The 12,364-nt window shown below is 42.1% G+C and overlaps 1 pseudogene; it reads left to right on the top strand.

The window, feature by feature from the left end:
• Positions 1-12,364, top strand: part of LOC125537891 (putative kinase CHARK) — a 45,343-nt pseudogene that overhangs the window by 2,815 nt on the left and 30,164 nt on the right.

The raw sequence follows: 12,364 nt of genomic DNA, 5'->3' as shown, positions 1-12,364 counted from the left end.
GTTGCACTTTATTTACTTTTGCTACTTGTTGCTCGTTATAATTTATCTTATCACAAAACTATCTGATACCACTTATTTCAGTACTTGCAGAGAATACCTTACTGAAAACCGCTTATCATTTCCTTCTGCTCCTCGTTGGGTTCGACACTCTTACTTATCGAAAGGACTACGATAGATCCCCTATATTTGTGGGTCATCAAGACTCTTTTCTGGCGTCGTTGCCGGGGAGTGTAGCGCCTTTGGTAGGTGGAATTTGGTAAGGAAAAATTTATATAGTATGCTGAAATTTACTGTCACTTGTTACTATGGAAAGTAATTCTCTGAGGGGCTTGTTCGGGGTATCTTCACCTCGTCCAGTAGAGCAAAGAGTTGCTCCTCAACCTACTGAACCTATTGAAAATGAAACTCCTTTTGAATTTCCTCCGGGTATGATGGAAAAACTGCTAGCTAACCCTTTTACAGGAGATGGAACAAAGCATCCTGATGAGCACTTAATATATGTGGATGAAGTTTGTGGATTATTTAAGCTTGCAGGTATACCCGATGATGTTGCTAAGAAGAAGGTCTTCCCTTTATCTTTGAAGGGAGACACATTGATATGGTATAGGCTATGTGATGATATGAGATCATGGAACTATAAAAGATTGAAGTTAGAATTTCATCAAAAGTATTACCCTATGCATCTTGTTCATCGTGATCGCAATTATATATATAATTTCTGGCCTCGCGAAGGAGAAAGCATCGCTCAAGCTTGGGGGAGGCTTAAATCAATGTTATATTCATGCCCCAATCATGAGCTCTCGAGAGAAATAATTATGCAAAGTTTTTATGCTCGGCTTTCTGAAAACAATCGCACCATGCTCGATACTTCTTGTGCTGGCTCTTTTATGATGAAGACTATTGAACTCAGATGGAATTTATTGGATAGAATTAAACGCAACTCTAAAGATTGGGACCTCGACGAAGGTAAGGAGTCAGGTATGACACCTAAGTTTGATTGTGTTAAATCTTTTATGGACACCAATATTTTCCGTAAGTTTAGCACTAAATATGGACTTGACTCTGAGATAGTAGCTTCTTTCTGTGAATCTTTTGCTACTTATGTTGATCTCCCTAAGGAGAAGTGGTTTAAATATCATCCTCCCATAGAAGTAAAAGTAGCTGCACCTATTAAAGTTGAAGAAAATACTGTCACTTATAATGATCCTATTGTTCCTACTTCTTATGTTGAGAAACCACCTTTCCCTGTTAGAGTAAAGGATCATGCTAAAGCTTCAACTGTTGTTCGTAAAAGCAATATTAGAACTTATACACCTCCTGAGCAAGTTAAAGTAGAACCTAATATTTCTATTGTTAAAGATCTCTTGTCTGATAATATTGATGGGCATGTTATTCGGTTCGAAGGTGAAACTGGTAGAATTGCTAAACCTTGTGCTAAAGATAAACATAGACCCGTGGTAGGCGTGCCTGTTATTTCTGTTAAAATAGGAGATCATTGTTATCATGGCTTATGTGATATGGGTGCGAGTGCTAGTGTTATACCGCATACTTTATACGAAGAAATTAAGAATGAAATTGCACCTGCTGAGTTAGAAGGTATTGGTGTCACAATTAAACTTGCCAATAGAGATACTATTTCACCAATTGGAATTGTTAGAGATGTTGAAGTCTTGTGTGGGAAAAATAAATATCCTGCTGATTTTCTTGTTCTTACTTCTCCGCAAGATAGCTTTTGTCCCATTATATTTGGTAGACCCTTCTTGAACACTGTTAATGCTAGGATAGATTTGCAAAAATAATGTTGTTACTATTGGCTTAGGTGATATGGTTCATGAGTTTAATTTCTCTAAATTTAGTAAACAACATCGTGAGGAAGAATTACCTAGTAAGGATGAAATTATTGGTCTTGTTTCTATTGCCGTACCTCCTAGTGATCCTTTAGAACACTATTTGCTAGACCATGAAAATGATATGTTCATGAATGAAATAAGGGAAATAGATGAAGTGTTCTTTAAACAAGAACCTATTCTGCAACACAATTTGCCTGTTGAAATTTTAGGGGATCCTCCTCCACCCAAGGGTGATCCCGTGTTTGAGCTTAAACCTTTGCATGATAATCTTAAATATGCTTATCTTGATGAAAAGAAGATATATCATGTTATTATTAGTGCTAACCTTTTAGAGCATGAAGAAGAAAGATTATTGAAAACTCTAAAGAAGCATCGTACTGCTATTGGATATACTCTTGATGATCTTAAGGGCATTAGTCCCACTCTATGTCAACATAAAATAAATTTGGAAGCAGATGCCAAACCAGTTCGTGATCCTCAACGACGTTTGAATCCTAAAATAAAAGAAGTGGTAAGAAAAGAAATACTCAAGCTTCTGGAGGCAGGTATAATTTATCACGTTGCTGATAGTCAGTGGGTAAGTCTTGTCCATTGTGTCCCTAAGAACGGAGGTATTACTGTTGTTCCTAATGATAAAGATGAATTGATTCCACAAAGAATTATCACAGGTTATAGGATGGTAATTGATTTCCGCAAATTAAATAAGGCTACTAAAAAATATCATTACCCCTTACCTTTTATTGATCAAATTCTAGAAAGATTATCCAAACATACACACTATTGCTTTCTAGATGGTTATTCTGGTTTCTCTCAAATACCTGTGCCGGCTAGAGATCAATCAAAGACTACTTTTACATGCCCTTTTGGTACTTTTGCTTATAGACGTATGCCTTTTGGCTTATGTAATGCACCTGCTACCTTTCAAAGATGCATGATGGCTATATTCTCTGACTTGTGTGAAAAGATTTATGAGGTTTTCATGGACGATTTTTCCGTCTATGGTTCCTCTATTGATGATTGCTTGAGCAATCTTGATCGAGTTTTGCAGAGATGTGAAGAAACTAATCTTGTCTTGAATTGGGAAAAGTGCCACTTTATGGTTAATAAAGGTATTGTCTTGGGGCGTAAAGTTTCTGAAAGAGGTATTGAAGTTGATAATGCCAAGGTCGATGCTATTGAAAAGATGCCATGTCCCAAGGACATCAAAGGTATAAGAAGTTTCCTTGGTCACGCCGGATTTTATAGGAGGTTCATTAAGGACTTCTCAAAAGTTTCTCAGCCTCTGACTAATTTATTGCAAAAAGATATACCATTTGTCTTTGATGATGATTGTGTAGAAGCATTTGAAATACTTAAGAAAGCATTAGTCTCTGCACCTGTTGTTCAGCCACCTGATTGGAATTTACCCTTTGAAATTATGTGTGATGCTAGTGATTATGTTGTAGGTGCTGTTCTAGGGCAAAGAGTTGATAAGAAATTAAATGTTATTCATTATGCTAGTAAGACTCTAGACAATGCTCAAAGAAATTATGCCACTACTGAAAAAGAGCTTTTAGCAGTTGTATTTGCTTGTGATAAGTTCAGACCTTATATTGTTGACTCTAAAGTAACTATTCACACTGATCATGCTGCTATTAAATACCTTATGGAAAAGAAAGATGCTAAACCGAGACTTGGGTTCTCTTGCTACAAGAATTTGATTTGCATATTGTTGATAGAAAGGGAGCTGAGAACCCCGTTGCAGACAACTTGTCTAGGTTAGAAAATATTCTTGATGACCCACTACCTATTGATGATAGCTTTCCTGATGAACAATTAAATGTTATAAGTACCTCTCATAGTACTCCTTGGTATGCTGATTATGCTAATTATATTGTTGCTAAATTTATACCACCTAGCTTCACATACAAACAAAAGAAATAGTTTTTCTATGACTTGAGACATTACTTTTGGGATGACCCACATCTTTATAAAGAAGGAGTAGATGGTGTTATTAGACGTTGTGTACCTGAGCATGAACAGGAACAGATCCTACGCAAGTGTCATTCCGAGGCTTATGGAGGACACCACGCTAGAGATAGAACTGCACATAAGGTATTGCAATCTGGTTTTTATTGGCCTACTCTCTTCAAGGATGCCCGTAAGTTTGTCTTGTCTTGTGATGAATGTCAAAGAATTGGTAATATTAGTAGACGTCAAGAAATGCCTATGAATTATTCTCTTGTTATTGAACTGTTTGATGTTTGGGGCTTTGATTATATGGGACCTTTTCCTGCCTCCAATGGATACACACATATTTTAGTTGTTGTTGATTACGTTACTAAGTGGGTAGAAACTATTCCAACTAGTAGTGCTGATCATAACACTTCTATTCAAATGCTTAAGGAAGTTATTTTTTCGAGGTTTGGAGTCCCTAGATATTTAATGACTGATGGTGGTTCACACTTTATTCATGGTGCTTTCCGTAAAATGCTTGCTAAGTATGATGTTAATCATAGAATTGCATCTCCTTATCACCCACAGTCTAGTGGTCAAGTAGAGTTGAGCAATAGAGAGCTCAAATTAATTTTGCAAAAGACTGTTAATAGGTCTAGAAAGAATTGGTCCAAGAAACTTGATGATGCATTATGGGCTTATAGGACTGCATACAAAAATCCTATGGGTATGTCTCCGTATAAAATGGTTTATGGAAAAGCATGTCACTTACCTCTCAAACTAGAACATAAGGCGTATTGGGCTATTAAAGAGATCAACTATGATATTAAACTTGCCGGTGAGAAGAGGTTATTTGATATTAGCTCACTTGATGAATGGAGAACCCAAGCTTATGAAAATGCCAAGTTGTTTAAAGAAAAAGTTAAAAGATGGCATGACAAAAGGATACAAAAGCGTGAGTTTAATGTAGGTGATTATGTATTGCTATACAACTCTCGTTTAAGATTTTTTGCAGGAAAACTTCTCTCTAAATGGGAAGGCCCCTATGTTATCGAAGAGGTCTATCGTTCCGGTGCCATAAAGATCAATAACTTTGAAGGCACAAATCCGAAGGTGGTAAATGGTCAAAGAATTAAACATTATATCTCAGGTAATCCCATAAATGTTGAAACCAATATTATTGAAACCGTAACCCCGGAGGAATACATAAGGGACACTTTTCGGAACGTTTTAGACCCCGAAAAGGAATAGGTATGTGGTACGGTAAGTAAACCGACTCCAAAACAATTTTTAAGGCAATATTTCTCCGTTTTGGAATATTTAGAAAAACAGAAAAATAAGTAGCAGTCCGGGAAGGACACGAGGGCCCCACGAGGGTGGTGGGCGCGCCCTACCCCCCTGGCCGCGCCCCCTACCTCGTGAGCACCTCGTGTGCCTTCCGGACTCCGTTTTCTTACACGATACGTATTTTGGTCGGTAAAAATTCATTATATATTCTCCCGAAGGTTTTGACTCCCGTATCACGCAAATCTCCTATGTTTTTGTTTTCAAGCTGTTGCTGCTGCAAATTAGAGCAAGATGTCTTCTCAAGAGTCAATCGGGGAGAGCCGGGTATCTAATCCGGCACCGGAACCAAGGGCAAACAGCGACGCTGACCACTTTGGGCCAGCAACGGAGGAAGAGATGGAGGCTGACTTGATGAGAGTAGATGCCATGGAGTATCAAGAAGTCACCTCTCGCCTCCGAGCTGGGTTCACGATGGGGGAACTACAGAGCTCATCTATTCCAAATTCGGTTATCCCTTCTAATGTTAGATTTCTTTCTTATGAAAATATGAAGAGGAGTGTCACTTGTTCTCCTGCAGGTATGCAACACCCTTGGGTGCAAGGAGCTTTAGCTGTCACAGGAAAGCTTTGTAAGGAAATAATGGACCTCAAACAGCAAGTCAATAAGCTCGAGGAGGAGAACCGCATCCTGAGGGGAATCATCGCCAAGAATATTACACCGACAACAAAGAAGGAGATATAATCACATGGGTATGGGCACTCCCCTTGGCAACTTCCAATCTTGGGGGAGGTGCCCCGGTATCGTATCACAATCACAACTCCTATCTTTATCGTTTTTCTTAGTTCGATCCTATTAGTAGTATCTTGATCTAGTAGAATAAAGTGTATGGCATGATCTAGTTTTGAGTTTTGCTTTTTGATCTCTCTATGTAATCGAGTCCGTGAGTTATACATAATAAAGATTAGTGTTGAGTCAAGGGCTTGATTATTTTGCCATGATCTTGGGTGAATAAAAGAAAAGAGAAAAAGAATAAAAAGAAACAAAAAGTTCATATTGATCTTATTGAGAGTAATGACTTCACATAGAAAGAGTATGATGATTAAAAGTTGTTGGGAGTTGGCAGACATAGCTTTGGTCATTGTTGCAATTAATAGGAAGTAATAAGGAAAGAAAGGTTTTCACATATAGATATATTATCATTGACATCTTTTATGATTGGGAGCACTCATTAAAATATGACATGCTAAAGGGTTGATGTTGGACAAGGAAGACAACGTAATGAGTTATGTCTTTCTTATATCTGAGATAAAGTATGTTGTCATGGATCCTCTAACTTGTTGAGCTTGCCTTTCCCCCTCATACTAGCCAAATTCTCAGCACCAAGTAGAAATACTACTTGTGCTTCCAAATACCCTTAAACCAGTTTTGCCATGAGAGTCCACCATATCTATCTATGGATTGAGTAAGATCCTTCAAGTAAGTTGTCATTGATGCAAAGCAATAAAAATTGCTCTAAATATGTATGATTGATTGGTGTGGGAGAAATAAGCTTTATACGATCTTGTGATGTGGAAGTAATAAAAGCGACAGACTGCATAATAAAGGTTCATATCACAAGGGGCAATATAAAGTGACGTTCTTTCGCATTGAGATTTTATGCATCCAACCATAAAAGCGCATGGCAACCTCTGCTTCCCTCTGCGAAGGGCCTATCCTTTATTATTATCTTCTACCTTATGCAAGAGTCACGGTGATCTTCACCTTTTCTTTTTCATTTTATCCTTTGGCAAGCTCAGCATGTTGGAAAGAACATGACATATATATATCTAATTGGATGTAGGGGAGCATGAACTATTATTGTTGACATTACCCTTGAGGTAAAAGGTTGTGGGGCAAAACTATAAGCCCCTATCTTTCTCTGTGTCCGATTAAAACTCTGTAACCACAAGTATTGCGTGAGTGTTAGCAATCATGGAGGACTAAATGATAGTTGAGTATGTGGACTTGCTTTTTAGCTCTAACATAGACTCTTTCCGATGTTATGATAAATTGTAATTGCTTCAATGACTGAGATTATAGTTTGTCAGAGCCCAATAAGGTTTATGATTTATACTCTTGCATTGTGAATAGATCATCACTTGAACATAAGTAATCATATGACAAAATCTATATATGTTGCTGTTATGAGAATAATCATGATGCCTTCATGTCTGTATTTTTTTATCGACGCCTCTACCTCTAAACATGAGAACATATTTATTGTTATCGGCTTTTCGCTTGAGGACAAGCGAGGTCTAAGCTTGGGGGAGTTGATACGTCCATTTTGCATCATGCTTTTATATCGATATTTATTGCATTATGGACTGTTATTTCACTTTATGTCACAATACTTATGGCTATTCTCTCTTATTTTACAAGGTTTACATAAGGAGGGAGAATGCCGGCAGCTAGAATTCTGGGCTGGAAAAGGAGCAAATATTAGAGACCTATTCTGCGCAACTCCAAAAGTCTTGAAACTCCATGGAACATCTTAAAATAAATAAAGAAAAATCCTTGCCAAAGATGAAGGCCAGGGGGCCCACACCCTGCTCACGAGGGTGGGGGCGCCCCCCCCCCTAGGGCGCGCCCCCTACCTCGGGGGCCCCCTGGTGGCTCTCTGACGTCCATCTTCTCCTATATGAAGTCTTTCGATGAGAAAAAAATAAGAAGGAACTTTTCGGGACGAGACTCCGCTGCCACGAGGTGGAACCTTGGCGGAACCAATCTAGAGCTCCGGCAGAGCTGTTCTGCCAGGGATACTTCCCTCCAGGAGGGGGAAATCATCACCATCGTCATCACCAATGCTCCTATCATCGGGAGAGGGCATTATCCGTCAACATCTTCACCAGCACCATCTCATCTCCAAACCCTAATTCATCTCTTGTATCCAATTCTTGTCTCAAGGTCCGGGATTGGTGCTAGTAGTGTTGATTACTCCTTGTAGTTGATGCTAGTTGGTTTATTTGGTGAAAGATCATATGTTCAGATCCTATATGCATATTATTACCCCTCTGATTATGAACATGAACATGCTTTGTGAGTAATTATGTTTGTTCCTGAGGACAAGGGAGAAGTCTTGCTATTAGCAGTCATGTGAATTTGGTATTCGTTTGATATTTTGATAAGATGTATGTTGTCTAGCCTCTAGTGGTGTTATGTGAACGTCGACTACATAACACTTCACCATTATTTGGGCCTAGAGGAAGGCATTGGGAAGTAATAAGTAGATGATGGGTTGCTAGAGTGACAGAAGCTTAAACCCTAGTTTATGCATTGCTTCGTAAGGGGCTGATTTGGATCCATATGTTTCATGCTATGGTTAGGTTTACCTTAATACTTTTGTTGTAGTTGCAGATGCTTGCAATAGAGGTTAATCATAAGTGGGATGCTTGTTCAAGTAAGAACAGCACTCAAGCACCGGTCCACCCACATATCAAATTATCAAAGTATCGAACGCAAATCATATGAACGTGATGAAAACTAGCTTGACGATATTCCCATGTGTCCTCGGGAGCGCTTTTCCTTATATAAGAGTTTGTTCTGGCTTGTCCTTTGCTACAAAAAGGATTGGGACACCTTGCTGCACTTTATTTACTTTTGCTACTTGTTGCTCGTTACAATTTATCTTATCACAAAACAATCTGTTGCCACTTATTTCAGTACTTGCAGAGAATACCTTGCTGAAAACCGCTTATCATTTCCTTCTGCTCCTCGTTGGGTTCAACACTCTTACTTATCGAACGGACTACGATAGATCCGCTATACTTGTGGGTCATCACAACATTGACAGTTTTCATTGCTGCTTCTCTTGGCAGAAATAGGTTTCAGGGTTTCGCGCAACGCCCCGCCTCCGGAACCAGAGGTGGAATTCTTCTGCTATTGGATGACAGCCTTCTTGAGATTACCGATATCGCCACCTCGACCTTTTGTCTCTCTGCCATGGTGCGGATTCGTGCTTCCGACTCCTCCTTCAAAATCACGTCTGTCTACGGCCCCACTGACAACGCCTCCAAAGATGCCTTATTTGTGCGTTGCTTAGCCAGAAGCCACCCTTGGGCGTGGGATGGCTCGCCACTGGTGACTTCAACCAAATTTATCGTGCCAGGGGCAAAAACAAGCGCAATGTTAACCGCAGCAGAATCAACCGCTTTCACGCCGCTTTGCAATCTTGCGAGCTCAAGGAGATCCATCTCTAGAATAGGCGTTTCACCTGGAGCAATGAGAAGACAAATCCCACCCTATGCAAGCTTGACTCATTCTTCTGCAACGCTGAGTGGGACACCACCTTCAACACCCACGTGTTGCACTCCTTGTCCTCATCCCTCTCCGACCATTGCCCCCTTTTGCTTGCTGACGACAAAGGGCCCAAATGGCCGCGGTCTTTCAAGTTTGAGAATTTCTGGACCTCCCTTCCAGGCTTCCACGAAGTCGTCCAAAAGGCATTGACTGAAGGCGTGCCACACACGGAGCCTTATCTCATTCTGCATCACAAGCTCAAGAAGACCGTGCTTCGTCTTACGGCATGGAGTAGAAACCTTTTCTCAGCAGCCAATATTCACTTCCATGCGGCCCTTCTCGTGATCCTGAGGCTAGACATTGCGTAGGAGGCGCGCCTCCTATCGCTGGAGGAGCTCGACCTCCGTGCCAGGCTAAAACATAGGGTGATCAGCTTGGATGTGCTCCAGAGGGCCAGAAAGAGCCAATGCGCTCGGATTGCCAACCTTAAAGAGGGTGATGCAAACACAAAGTTCTTCCATCGTTGTATAAATGGCCGGAGAAGGAAGAACCATATTCACCGAATCAAACTCACGAATGGATGGGTTACTGACCATGGCGAAAAAGAAAAGATCATCCATGACCACTTCTCTGTGGTCATGGGGAAGGGAGACACGAGCAATCTTGACTTCAATTGGGCAGAGCTCAACGTGCAGCCGCTCGATCTGCACACCCTAGATGACACTATTACCGAAGAGGAGCTTTGGGAGGCCATTAAGGTGATGCCAAGTGACAAGGCGCCGGCCCAGACGGCTTCACGGGCATCTTTTTCAAGAAATGTTGGGACGTCGTCAAAAACGATGTCATGAGAGTCATCCATCGTTTTGACTCCCTCCACACATCCAACCTTCAATGGTTGAACTCCGCCAACATTGTGCTCTTGCCCAAAAAGGATGGTGCAGAGGGCATCTCTGACTATAGGCCCATAAGCCTCATTCATGCCATCACCAAAATCCTTACTAAGGTGCTCTCTTTGCGGCTCGCCCCTCATATGGATGCCCTCGTCTCCAACACCCAAAGCGCCTTCATTAAAAAGAGAAGCATTCAGGAAAACTTCATGTATGTGCGGAACTTTGCTCGACGCCTTCACAAACGCAAGACCCTCGCCCTTCTTTTCAAGCTGGACATAAGAAAAGCCTTCGACTCTGTCAGATGGGAATTCATCCTCGACCTCTTGCAACCAAAGTGTTGGGGAACGTAGCAGAAATTCAAAATTTTCTATGCATCACCAAGATCAATCTATGGAGTAATCTAGCAACGAGGGGAAGGAGAGTGCATCTACATACCCTTGTAGATCGCTATGCGGAAGCGTTCAAGTGAACGGGGTTGATGGAGTCATACTCGTCGTGATGCAAATCACCGATGATCCTAGTGCCGAACGGACGGCACCTCCGTGTTCAACACACGTACAGCCCGGTGACGTCTCCTACGCCTTGATCCAGCAAGGGGAGAAGGAGAGGTTGGGGAAGACTCCATCCAGCAGCAGCACGACGGCGTGGTGGTGGTGGAGCAGCGCAGGACTCCAGCAGGGCTTCGCCAAGCACTACGAGAGACGAGGAGGGAGGGAGGTAGGGCTGCGCCAACAGGGAGAGCAAATCACGCGTGTTGGGCAGCCCCATACCTCAAGTATATATAGGGGGAGGGGAGGGGCTGCGCCCCCACCTAGGTTTCCACCCCTAGGGGTGGCGGCCAGCCCTAGATCCCATCTAGGGGGGCGGCCAAGGGGGGAGAGGGGGGGCGCACCACTAGGTGGGCCTTAGGCCCATCTGAGCCTAGGGTTTCCCCTTTTTTCCTTCTCTCTTTGCCTTGGGCCCTGGTGGGGGGGCGCACCAGCCCACCTGGGGATGGTCCCCTCTCACACTTGGCCCACGCAGCCCTCTGGGGCAGGTAGCCCCACCTGGTGGACCCCCGGGACCCTCCCGGTGGTCCCGGTACGTTACCGATAGCACCCGAAACCTTTTCGCTGACCAAAACAGGACTTCCCATATATAAATCTTTACCTCTGGACCATTCCGGAACTCCTCGTGACGTCCGGGATCTCATACGGGACTCCGAACAACATTCGGTAACCACGTATATCTATTCCCTATAACCCTAGCGTCATCGAACCTTAAGTGTGTAGACCCTACGGGTTCGGGAACCATGCAGACATGACCGAGACAACTCTCTGGCCAATAACCAACAACGGGATCTGGATACCCATGTTGGCTCCCACATGTTCCACGATGATCTCATCAGATGAACCACGATGTCAAGGATTCAATCAATCCCGTATACAATTCCCTTTGTCTAGCGGTACGATACTTGCCCGAGATTCGATCGTCGGTATCCCGATACCTTGTTCAATCTCGTTACCGACAAGTCTCTTTACTCGTTCCATAACACATCATCCCGTGATCAACTCCTTGGTCACATTGTGCACATTATGATGATGTCCTACCGAGTGGGCCCAGAGATACCTCTCCGTTACACGGAGTGACAAATCCCAGTCTCGATTCGTGCCAACCCAACAGATACTTTCGGAGATACCTGTAGTGTACCTTTATAGCCACCCAGTTACGTTGTGACGTTTGGCACACCCAAAGCACTCCTACGGTATCCGGGAGTTGCACAATCTCATGGTCTAAGGAAATGATACTTGACATTAGAAAAGCTTTAGCATACGAACTACACGATCTTCGTGCTAGGCTTAGGATTGGGTCTTGTCCATCACATCATTCTCCTAATGATGTGATCCCGTTATCAACGACATCCAATGTCCATGGTCAGGAAACCGTAACCATCTATTGATCAACGAGCTAGTCAACTAGAGGCTTACTAGGGACATGTTGTTGTCTATGTATCCATACATGTATCTGAGTTTCCTATCAATACAATTCTAGCATGGATAATAAACAATTATCATGAACAATGAAATATAATATAATAATAACCAATTTATTATTGCCTCTAGGGCATATTTCCAACAGTCTCCCACT

This window comes from Triticum urartu, chromosome 2A (assembly GCF_056163025.1).
Source record: "Triticum urartu cultivar PI428250 chromosome 2A, HENAU_Tu73, whole genome shotgun sequence".
Classification (NCBI taxonomy): Eukaryota; Viridiplantae; Streptophyta; class Magnoliopsida; order Poales; family Poaceae; genus Triticum; species Triticum urartu.
Note: the sequence above shows the minus strand (reverse complement) of the source record. Positions and strands in the feature narration are given on the sequence as shown.